This window comes from Miniopterus schreibersii, assembly GCF_964146895.1.
Source record: "Miniopterus schreibersii genome assembly, chromosome: 2".
Classification (NCBI taxonomy): Eukaryota; Metazoa; Chordata; class Mammalia; order Chiroptera; family Miniopteridae; genus Miniopterus; species Miniopterus schreibersii.
Window position 1 is genome coordinate 34,144,491 of NC_138102.1, and position 12,306 is coordinate 34,156,796.

A 12,306-nucleotide genomic window follows, 5' to 3' on the forward strand; every position below is an offset into this window, starting at 1 on the left:
TAAGATATTTTATATAATAAATGAGATATTCAAGGTTATTTTCAGAACTCAAATATTTACTGCTATCTGGGAGAAGCTTTTATTATTAGTCAAAACCTGCATCACTTGATTACTGACTGATTCTCTTGAAACACGACCTTTGTTTTCAGAAGTCCACCAGTTCCTTTGGGCCATCGGCTCAGCTGCAACTCAGTACAAAGAGACCTCTGTTTTGCTTCCAGCATGAGTGCTTAATTGATATTATTGTTTGTTACTGATTTCACAGTCTTTCTTTTTTTTCCTTCTAGAACCTACCTTCCTCTAAAGATATAATCTGAAGTAGACAGAATGGTGAGCTAAGAATTTTTTGAATTAACCTGTGAAGAGTAGTGGGGGAGGGCCACACTTATATAGCATATGATATTCCAAGTCACATTTGTCCTCTGAAATCCCCTCCATATCATTAGGCAGTTTATTTTTCTATATGAGAAATCAATTACATTTCTTGCCCCAATATATTTCTGTCCATTTTAATATTTATTGCTTCTGTTTAAGGTGTGTATTATCTTTTTTCTTTTATTTGTTGTTGAAGGATATGCTAAACCTATCTCCTATCTATGACATTTAAATGCAAATAGGAACTATGTGAAACATTAAATGGCCATTTGACAACCTTGCAAAGACTTCACATTTGACTCAGCAAATGGTCTTTTACCACCTAGTTGCACTCACACATTTTTAGTGCTTCAGATCATACAGCTACAACATAAGTGCAGGGTCTACTGGGATTCTGGAACTGCTCTGGGGTTCTTATGATGATGGAGGTGCATGGGGCTTGTAGGAGAGTGGGCAAATCCAGTCTATTAGGAAAGAGTACCAGCCACAAGAACTGTGTTGCTCAAAGGGACACCTGTTTTATTTAGAGAAGTTCTCCATAGTTGCATGTCATGTTCCAGAGATACTTAATGAGAATCTTCATGGAGTGTTCAAGATCACCCAGGTAATCCTTATTATCAAGAAAGTTTTGGAAGCATTGCCTTAAGGAAAGGGTAAGATGAGATGTGAGGAGTCTTCCAAAACATTGCGATATTTAAAATGGTAAATGAATGCTTTGTGGTTGCCTGGAAAGCCTTTCATGAGAAGACAAGGACACTCCAGAGGCATTCAATATCATGCTTCCTGCTGGGAGGTGTAAAAAACAGTGTTAAACCTTCCTCAGGCCTCCCCATCATCAAAATGCAACTATTCTGCAGACAGAATTCTGTTCACACTAATCCATGCAAGCAGTGGGTATCTCCTGGTGGGCCTGTTTATATTATTTAAGTAGATCTTCGAGACCTTTATTTTTCCCTGCTCAAAGTGTCTCTAACAGAGAAAGTTCAATCATATCCATATTTGGTGGCAAGTGGGCCATATGTGAGCCTTGAAATCACACAATATTAGCAAATGTGTACAGATTAAAATCAATCTTAACAAGGGTATTTAAAAAATTGGAGCATCTTGAGTAGTTACCTCAGTGTAATCTATCCATAAATCTAATCTAACAGAATTTTTCTGGAATCAAATTGGGTCCTATATTTCCATAGAGCACATGGCAGTGCCCCACGGATTTTAAATTTACTTTTTAGCATTGATATCGTGTTCTCAGCTACTCACTATGGGTCAATTGAAATATCAATTTTAGGTGGAAATAAACAGTAGGGATAGATGAGTTAGTGAGGAACATATATCCCATTTTCATCAAATTCTTATTATATTGCATTTCGTAGTTACTTCTATTCCAAAACACTTGCCAGACTATAAATGTAATTTTCTCTAATTCATAGTTTACTGTCCTGGTTGTAGATTGGCCTGGCTTCATTTTCTGTATTGTAAACTTTCTTGCATTTGACTTTCTCTGTTTGACAGTGCTCCTTCCCCATACTATTAAATACATATTTAACTGCAGGGCTCACTCCCTCAAATGTCTTCTGGAGATGGGCATTGGAGTGGGTTGGGGGCAGGGGCAAAAGGGAAGAATATGCCTGTCTAAGGGAGATGGGATGCCTTTAACTGTTCTTGCCATGTGGAAATGCAAACCTCACTTGGCCAAATCTTCTTATTTTTTATATTAAACTAAAAATCTCATGGTTTTCAAATGTGGTAATTGATATTAATTCGCCTAAAATGTTTTGCAAGCCAAACAAAATAAACCTCTGAATTTTATTGAACCCATAGGGCAGCAAGTCACTTTCATTAGATTATAGCAATAAGCACAGTTACAGATCCCACTGGACCTGGAAAAGGTGCTTGTCCATCTTCCCTAATTTTACTGATACGAATATAGAAGAGGTGATATTTGGGACATAAGTGTCTGCCTTTTAGAATGATTATCTACTCCCATGGACGGTGAGTTGCTACAGATTCCAGGATGGGTGTACTGAGCTTCTCCGAGGCTGCGTCACTGAATTTCCCATGACTTTCTCCATTATCCATGAGATGGTTTGGTTTCTGTGCCTGAATCATAGACACTTACACAGTGGAAGTTCAAGCATGGGCAGAGAAGGGTCTGAAATGTCTGATTGGTAAAGAGCGGTGATGAGATTGGGAAAATTGCTTCTTTTACCACTTCATTCAAAAATTTATAAATATCTTGGTTTTAATTATTTCATTAATGTGATTTTCTAACTGATAATGCTGACTTGAATTGTGAAGAATAATACATAGCTATGTATTTTTAATATACAGACTGAAATAAACTACCATTTAGATCAAATAATTGAAGGCAGTGCCTTAAAGTGATTAAATAAATTGGTAAATAGTTTTTCTATACACATTGTGTATAGATTTACCATTGTTTAAATTATTTTCTGTTATTTAAATAGTTTCATATGATTAATTTCATCATTTGTTTCAAACGTAGCTTTTTATAGTTGGTCTTTCTGAAATCTTTGGAAATTTGAAAAAAAAGTATGTATATTCCATGAAATGCTGATTATTTTTTAAAAAGATTTAAATTATAAAAACTGCTCATATGGACAATGAATAGGATTTTTAAAAATTTAACTTAATTAAATATGCATAACCAGAAAATACATCTTAAAAGCGTGTGTGTGTGTGTGTGTGTGTGTGTGTGTGTGTGTGTGGCTTGACTCCCATCCCTTGGCTATATTATTTTGTGATATGGAGCTGTTCTTTCTTCAGGAGTTCAGATTTTTCTTTTCGTTCCGTTTCCTCTCTCCCTCTCTTGATGTGCCTGTGGGTATATGGTGTCTAAATCGCTGCCAAGGGTTTCTTGGTGGGTTTAATATTTGACTACAAGGCAAGATGCCAGCCCCAGAGTAAGCTCTCCAGGGAGTGCAAATGAGAGGTGATGTCCCCTGGGCCTGCGCAGATTCCAAGATCTCCCTAAGCTGCCCGCTGGGAGCCCAGGGGGCGTCAGAAGCAGCCTCCTGTTGGGGCCACTCAGTGCCTGGGGGTAACTCAGTGTTGCAGTGCACATCCAGCCTCATCCACGTAACAAAACATTTTAATTTTAAGGGAAAATGTTAACCCGTTTAGAAGACCCATGATCAGTGTCCCCGATGCGCTCCTTACGTAGCAATTTCGCCCTTAAGGGTGACACGGTCGGCGCGCTCAGCTACAGTGTCCAGGAGGCGAGGCCCCGCACGCGCGCACCACGCCGCACACGGACCTTGCTCCCCGCGTGCGGCGACCCTGCGTGCGCCCCGCGGCTGTCCCCGTCCGAGCGCACACGCCGTGCTCCACGAGCGGCGCTGGCAGCGCAGAGCCCAGCTGTTGCTGTGACAGTCAGCGGCGCCGGAGACGGGGACCTGCTCGCGCGGACCCGCCCGCTCCCCGCCCGCTGCAGCGCAGCCGCCTCGGCCGTTTCCTCCTTTCAGCCCAAGGCAGCCCCTGCGGCAAAGTCGACTCTGATTTTAAAAAAAGAGACTCCCCAGCCCCCCGGCCCGCAGGCCCCGCCACCCCGGTGGCAGGAGCGCGCCGAGCGCCGAGCGGCCCCACGCCCGGTGGCGCGCGCCGAGGGAGCCGCGGGAGGTGAGGGGCCGCACCCCGCGCGGTGGGCGCCGCGCCCCGCTCGCCGCCACCATCGCCGCCGCCGCCCCTGCGGCACCATGACCTCTCAGAGCACGAGGGTTACAGGTTGGTCAGGGCCTCCCGAAGCTGGGGTGCGGGCCCAGGCGGGCGGGGACGGATGGGGGCGAGGGCCCCGCACCCGGAGCTCAACGGGCTTCCGGACGCGCGGCGGGGAAGGGGCGCGGGCTGCCGGGACGCGCCTCCCTCCCCCCGCAACGGGACGCGCCTTTCCCGGCCTCGGAAGCGCGCGGGTGGGCGCTGGGAGCCCAGGGCCCGCAGACCTCGGCCTTCCCTGCCGGGCATTAGGGGGGCAGGTGGTTGGGAAGGCGGTGGGTTCGTGGGCCCGTCCTCGCCTGAGGTCGAGCGCGCAGTGTGGGGGGCCCACCTGCTCCGGCAGGTTTCAGGAAGGGCTGGGGGCCTTGCCCGCCCCACCCCCATGCTCTTGCGGATTGCTCTAGGCTTAGCAGTCATTTTATTAATTACTCTGGCTGGGCAGTTATCACTGGGGTGGCCCTACAGCCAGCGAAAAGGTGACCTGCCAGAGCAACACGGTTTTGTCACTGAGCCCTTCGGAAACTGGTGTAGATCTCCAAGCTCCAATCTCAAGGCGGGCCTAGCACCCTGAACAATGGGGGGTTATCCTTCTGACCCGAATTTTCCTCTTTAAGAGTGGTTGAAACTCTGAACTCAGATCCTGATAAATTCTTGCGCTATCATAGGATAACTTCCAATTTCAGGCATAATTTTTCAGGGGCTAGATTATTAAGGATGTGTATTTATGCACACACAGGTTCAAGCCTCTGGGTCATACTAGTCTTAATCTTTTATTTGTCATCAATAGGTCATCAGTAGGCCCGCATTTCCTTGGTGATGAAATGGGAGGTGGGTACTGGTGGCTGTTGTGTATAAGAAGGCCAGGGTTGGATTGGAGGAGGCCTTTAACAGAGATCAGAAATTAACAGGTGGCTATTTTTAAAAATTCATGATTCATATTTTCATAGCTTAACTGTGATTTGATTTGAAATTAAGTAGAAGAGAGGGTGAATTTATGGCCTTTATCCTTGAGGAAGACATACACAGGAGTGGTTTTTTACACTCACAGATTAAGTTTCATCAGTTCTAAATAAAAATCATGGTTTCTCAAATCGCTACAACAAAAATTTGTTTCCTCGCTGGTTGGCTTTCATTCTGTGGATCTTTCTGTGTTGGATTTTTCATTCTTCGGTAGTGTATTTTGAGCCAGCTATTGCTAAAACCAAACAGAGTGAATGAAAAAGCAGTCTTGGGAGAAAGTTTTTCAAACGAACAGGCTCATGGACCCTCTTACGTGTTCATAGAAGACTTGACGTCGTGGCTGAATAGGTGTGCTGCCAATGAGAAGGACCATACTAGAAGCTCTATAGAAGTTGAAGACAAGTCATGTCTTGTGGCTAGTAGTAATGTAGGTATAACTTTGGGTATGATTTGCAAGATATTCAAAAGAGGAAAATGTTTTAAAAGAAAATGATCTATTCAAAATAGTATCATTTACTTGCAGTTTAGAGAGCTACTTGTGCAGCTTGAGTAGTGTTTTGCTCTTCTCTGTGTATGGCATCTCTTTGAAATGTTTTCCATTTGCTTCTGTTTTCTGCATACATTACAAGTGTGTGTGCATGTGTGTGTGTGTGCATGTGCAAGTGCACACCTGGGCAATGATGTTGATACAATGATGTATCAACATCATTGACAAATGGTATCACTTATCAGTGATGCTGAGATAATTTCAGAATCTTCATGGCTATGTAAATTTATCACAAAGGAGAGTAATCATATGGAGATTTAGAGTTTAAAGGAAAAGTAGTCTCATCTACCCACAGCACCATATCCTAATCATAAGCCAGGCACTGGGCCAGGGGCCGGGGGTTCAGTGAGGGAAAAGATAAACCTGCACCCTAACAATATGGTCAGGAAAGGCAGATCTGTAATTAAGTGGATAGACAGCGAGATGGCCTGTTTTCTAGTTTTGATTTGGAAACTATGACATTCAGCTTATAGAAATTATGAATTGCCCCTCAAAAATGGTGTCAACATTTTAGAGTTTGACTATCACGTTATGTGATTCTTACCTGTCTCAAGGACTGTGCGAGAAGTTTTTGCACCTTCAAAATTCTTTGTGTGCAAACATTTAATATTTAATTTGTCCTTTGAATTTTAAAATAACTGGACATGATAGAAATGACAGAGATTGTAGAGAGAAGACAATAAACACCTATCATCCTAACAAGCTAATCAAATGATTGTAATAATTGTATATTTGGTGTGGCGTTTTTAAGACTGCATAGTTTGTGTAGTTGTAGTGATGGTATTATACAATTTTTGTACTTTTTTTTCTGTTTAAAATTTATCATAAGCATTTTTTCATCTTTCTATACAGTTTTATTACTTAGAAAATTGTAAATGGCTGTCTAAGAAGACTCTACCCCAGGAATATAGCCTCACTTATGTAGCCATATCTCTGTCATTGGATAGTTGCTGTTTCCAGTTTACATCATTATAAATAATGTCTTGATAAATGGTTAGAGTATAGAGAGTTATTTCTAGTGGATGTTATGTTTTTCATGATAAAGTCAAAGCAATCCTATTTCTGGAAAATGGGTTATTTAAATTATTATGGAATTATAATATATAAATTATTATGCATATATCATATGAATTATACATTATGGATATGTACATATCTTCAGCTTGATTTCCTAAAGATTATAATTATGAATAAGATGCTTTATCTGCTTTCTGAGGTAGAACTGCTTTCTTTTGAGTATTTGTGGATTTTTTTTTAATCCTCACTCAAGGATTATTTTTTTTCCCATTGATTTTTAGAGAGAGTGGGAAGGAGGGAGAGAGGGAGTAAGAGGAGAGAAGGGTGGGGGAGATCCACATCAATGTGAGAGAGACATCAATTGGCTGCCTCCCGAACACTCCTCAACTGGGGTTTGGGATCAGACCTGCACCCCAAGTATGTGCCCTTAACCCCTTGACCTTGATGGGGAATCGAACCTGAGACCCTTCTGTACACGGGCTGACTTTCTAACCACTGCGCAACACCTGCCAGGGCTTGCTTTCCTTCTTTTTACAGGAATAAAAGAAGATAAAATAATAGCTTAGTTTAGACTAATGACCTTTGCACTATGTAAAAACTTGCCTTTTAACAAATTCATCTGAAATTCAGATGATAAAATGCACCTCTTAGAGTAAAACCAAAGAGGAATGCTATAAAGTGGTAAGCTGAAAAGAAAAAATAAATGCAAGTTATTTTAGGAAAAAAGAGTTTTGAGCTCCAGAATGTAATTATGCTTTTTGCTTTTTTACTCAGACTTCAAATAAATGATCAAAGCAATTCATAGAGTGAGAAACTTGCACGCCACAGGTACAGGGAGAAGAATTCTGTTTGCCCCTGGGCTATAGGCTCCAAAGCACTTCTCATAGATTCAGTACAGATGGAACTGGATTAATGGAACTAATGGAAAAAACTAAAGTTCAGATCACAAGTCTTTTTGTAAGAGAGTTTTACAAAAAATAAGGAACTTAGCTCCTGGCAGAACCCCTTACTTTGAAGTGGTGAAGGCTTAAGTTGGGAGCATTCTGTAGCTAAGACAGAATTACTTGATTTCTGAAGCAATTTCTCTGTAAGAACCCAGGGTAAGTGGAGCCACACCAAATGGAAAATGCTCATATGACAGGGACTGAGTCCATGAGTCCAGAGATTGGGCAGGAGTGAGGTTCCATGGAGGGAGCCCAGAAGAACTGGAAGATGAAAGGTCTCAACACTGCAGCCAAGGGAATCTCTGATGTGGAGATCAAGAGTAAGACTTATCTCCAATTATGCAAAGGAAAGAGATGAAAAGAGGACTTTGTTTTGGATGAAGATGATGTGTATGGAAGACAGCCAACAGAGACACACAAATAAATGTTCTTCCTGACAGGGAGATCTGAGCAAATGGAACACAAGCCATGTTCTAAGTGAAATACAATAATTATTTTCTTCTAAATGAAAAAAAAAAATCCAAATATTCAGATGAAGGTGAGTTATCATGGACCAGGAAAAATTAGTAAAAATTAGCCAATGTCTAGGTATAGCCTAGTGAACACTTTGAATTTGAAAGAAACATTTTAAAGGAAAATATCCCATCGGTATTCTGGATTCTGGTCAAGTAAAAAAATATATATATTGCCTATCCCTAAAGGGAAAAGCTAGACTGGCTTGATATACCCTCTCTAAAATGAAATATCAGCAAGCAGTAAAGTAATATCCTGAAAATATACAATTCTGAAATATACCAGTAGACAGTTCTTTTATGATACTAATATTGTTCAAAAAGGGCATATTACAAAGATGAAGAAATACATAATAAGCAAGTGCTACCAAAAAAACCCAAAAGGTGAGATAGATGTATGTAAATATCAGAACAATGGTTCCAAAATTGATGAAATGAGAAAATTTTAAAGTAATAGAAGTTACTATCTTTAAGAAAATTATAAGTTTCCTATATATACTAATTATCATAGCATTATAATATGTATAGCTAAAAGTATTCTTTTTAAACATTTTTTACTGATTTTTAGAGAGAGGGGAAAGGAGAGGGATAGAGAGAAATAAAACATTTGTCAGCTACCTCCTGCCTGCCCCCTACTGGGGATTGAGCCCAAAACCCAGACATGAGCCCAGACCAGGCATTGAACCTCATGGTTCGTGGGTGAATGCTCAGCCACTGGGCCATGCCAGCTGGGCGCTGCAAGTATTCTTCTGTGTATTTATTGGAAGACATGGCTCATAGGTGCCGTGTTTCCACAAAGGGTTCTATGACTTAAGATGGGATAAGAAATCATTTCAGCTTAGGAAGTAAACGATAAAATAGAATTAGAGAGGAAAAGAAAGATGATAAAAAAGTGAATAGATTCATTAAAAATTAGGAAAGCTTAAGATCTGGTAGAAAAAACTAAGAGCCATAGCATTGTGATCTTTAAGGCATGTTAATCTATAGTTACCTATAGGATGTATTAGCATGCCAAGAGGTAAGAGTGAAGTCAAGAATAGGAGAAAAGTAAGAACAGTCATTGAAGGAAGGTGTTGGAGAAATTGGGGGTGAAATTCTTGGGATGAGTAACAGGAATCAGACTACCATGATGGAAATGGAGAGGTGGATGGTAGAGATTTATCAACAGAACAAATACTAACAGATCTTGGTGACCAAACCAAAGAATGAAAGGGAAAGATGGGTAAAGAATATATCCAAGACTTCAAGCTTGGGTGGTTGTGGGTATTTTATGTTTTTATTATTTTTATTTATTTAATTTTTAAAAACCTATCTTTATTGATTTCAGAGAGAGGAAGGTAGAAGGAAAGAGAGATAGAAACATCAATGATGAGAGAGTCATTGATTGGCTGCCTCCTGCGTGCCCCCGATTGGGGATCGAGCCCACAACCTGGGCATGTGCCCTGACTGGGAATCGAACCTCGATCTCCTGGATCCTAGGTTGATGCTCAACCGCTGAGCAATGCCTGGCCTGGTGATTATGGGTATTTTAGTTCTTATTTTGTTATGCCTGGATAAAACAACTAATTACTTCTTTATCATTCAGTTAGCTTAAAATCTTCTGCTTCATTATTTTAAAATAATCTATTCTCCTTTATTATTTTTATGAAATCTATAAGAGATAAGTTTCACATATTATTTCTGGAGCAGAGAAAGGATTTAAAAAATACTTCTTATTGTTGAAAGTACTAATTATGGGAGTTTGTATCAGACAAGATACAAATTTGTATCAGACAAGATACAAGTCAGCGAGGTTGAAAATACTATTGAATATATTACAAAATTTGTTTGAGGTTAAAAAATATCATAGATAATGTGAAACTGGGATGGGAATTTTTCAAGCATGGAAACTTGCTTAACTATTTTCCCCAAGAGCCAAAGCACAAAGATTAAAATAAAGATTGTAAATAAGGGATTTAAATTTTCAGATATAGAACTTGCTGGATTTGGAAACACCTTTCCTTAAATTATTCTCGCCATATCCCTCAATTCAATGTATGCCAATATTTTGTGGAGTAAAAAGATATTAAACTCCAGAGAGCCTAAAAAAAGCTTTTTACTTTTTAGTAAATAAAAAATTAAAGCATTTTAAAAACTGACTCAGTGAACTAGGCAATTTGTTTTTCATTCCCTCCTTTCATTCAATAAATAACTATTTTAAAGCTATATTCTAGACTAGAAAATTATAGTAGAATATTCAAGAAAGAAACAAAGTTCTTAGCTATCTCATATGAAAAAAATTTACTCTTGTATAGAAAATATATACCATGGAATTTGTTTTAGAAAATTCTGCAGTTCTCTGCCAGAAAGTTAAAAATAGATTATACTGTTATACATGGTTATAAATCAAAAATTTTAGTTCAGATTTCTATTTTCCTGTGTTTCTTATAACTAGTCTATGTACTTTTTTTCCACAACCAGTCTTGATTATGAACAGTAAACTCTAGGTGTTAAAATGCTCTCCTGAGCACCTGGACCAGTGATCTCATAACTATTTGGGACCACTGTTGGGAGAGTGTGTGAGAGTCACCTGGGGAGTGTTTTTTATAAATGTCATTTCCTATACTCCACCCTGGGAAGTTCTAATTTAGTATGTCTGAGGTGAAGGATGAGTGGGGTTGAGAATGTTTAAAAACCCTTGGGTGATTCAAATGTTAAGCAGACTTTCGAAACTACTAAATTTTTTATATTATAAACTCTGTTCTACACATTTTTAATTTTTTAATTTTTTAATTACAGTTGACATTCAATATTATATTCGTTTCAGGTGTACATTATAGTGGTTAGACTTTTATATGACTTACAAAGTGACCCCCCCCCACTGATAATTCTAGCACTCATCTGGCAGCATATATAATTATTACAGCATTGCTGATTATATTTCTTATATTGTACTTTACATCCCTGTGATTACTTTGTAATTGCCAATTTTTACTTCTTCATTCCTTCACCTTTTCCACCCAGCTCCCCAAACCCCCTCCCACCTAGCAACCATCAGTTTGTTCTCTGGATCTATGAATCTGTTTCTATTTTTTGTTCATTTATTTTGTTTGTTTAGATCCCATATGTAAATGAATTCATATGTTGCTTGTATTTCTCTGTCTGACTTATTTCACTTAGTATAATACCATCTAGACCCATGGAAACTACTATTTTAAACCATTTACCTTCTTTGTCCAAACTTTGTGGATTCATACTACAAAATTAAACAATTACACACACATAAAAATAGAAAACTCCTTTCAATTCTCCATGTGCTTTAAGTATAGTATGGAAAAGTTATAGAAACCATTACTTTAAACCATATACCTTCTTTGTCCAACCTTTGTAGATTTATTACAAGATTAAACAACCACAATAAAAATAGATAACCTCTTTTTCTGATTTTCATAATCTTTAAATGGTAGTAGCCACTTATCAAAATAAAATGTCTTGCTTGGCCAGAGTGGCTCAGTGATTGAGCTTCAACCTAGGATCCAGTAGATGATGGTTTGATTCCCAGTAGGGGGCGTGCAGGAGGCAGCTGATCAATGACTCTCATCATTGACGTTTCTATCTCTCTCCCTCTCCCTTCCTCTCTCTGAAATCAATAAAGACATTTTAAATAATAAATAAATAAATAAATAAATAAATAAATAAATAAATAAATAAATAAATAAATAAATAAATAAAATGTCTTGAGCCTTTTAGGGACTACACGGAGATTAGGAAGTTTGACCTTCTTACAAAATCACATTATCAATCTGTGGTAATTTTAAAGTCTGACATTTTTCTTTTAAATTTTTCTTAAACCTACACTGTACCCAGAGTAACTCACAAAATTTTAAATGCATAATATCCTTTTTAAACATATGGTGAAAGACAAGGGCTTGCTAAGTGAATTTACTGAATTTTCTGAGTAAAAGCTGGGGAGAGGCTGCTCAGCTTACATGTGCAAGCTGATCGCCTCAATTTGTAATCAATACTACAGTAATTTAGGTGACACAAATACAACTTCATTCCCTCTCCTACTGCTTGGATGCTTTAGCTTGGCATGCAGGGTGCAGCAACAAACAGATGTTGGGCCATCAAGTCTATCCTGAATTCCTTTACCAAATCCAATAATTTTTAAAGGTCAAAGAAAATTAAATTGTCATAGTTTAAAAAAATGAAGCAGAACAGAATCCTTGTGAAGCGATGA

At 39.0% G+C, this 12,306-nt stretch overlaps 1 protein-coding gene across 1 annotated transcript in view; it reads left to right on the forward strand.

Annotated features, from left to right (window-relative positions):
- The first annotated feature begins 3,974 nt into the window (after nt 1-3,974).
- The window catches only part of NALCN (sodium leak channel, non-selective), a 273,012-nt gene continuing 264,680 nt past the window's right edge, over nt 3,975-12,306 (forward strand). The window contains exon 1 of the mRNA XM_081127411.1: nt 3,975-4,119. The gene's annotated coding sequence lies outside the window, so the exon portion shown is untranslated. The remainder of the gene's footprint in view (nt 4,120-12,306) is intronic.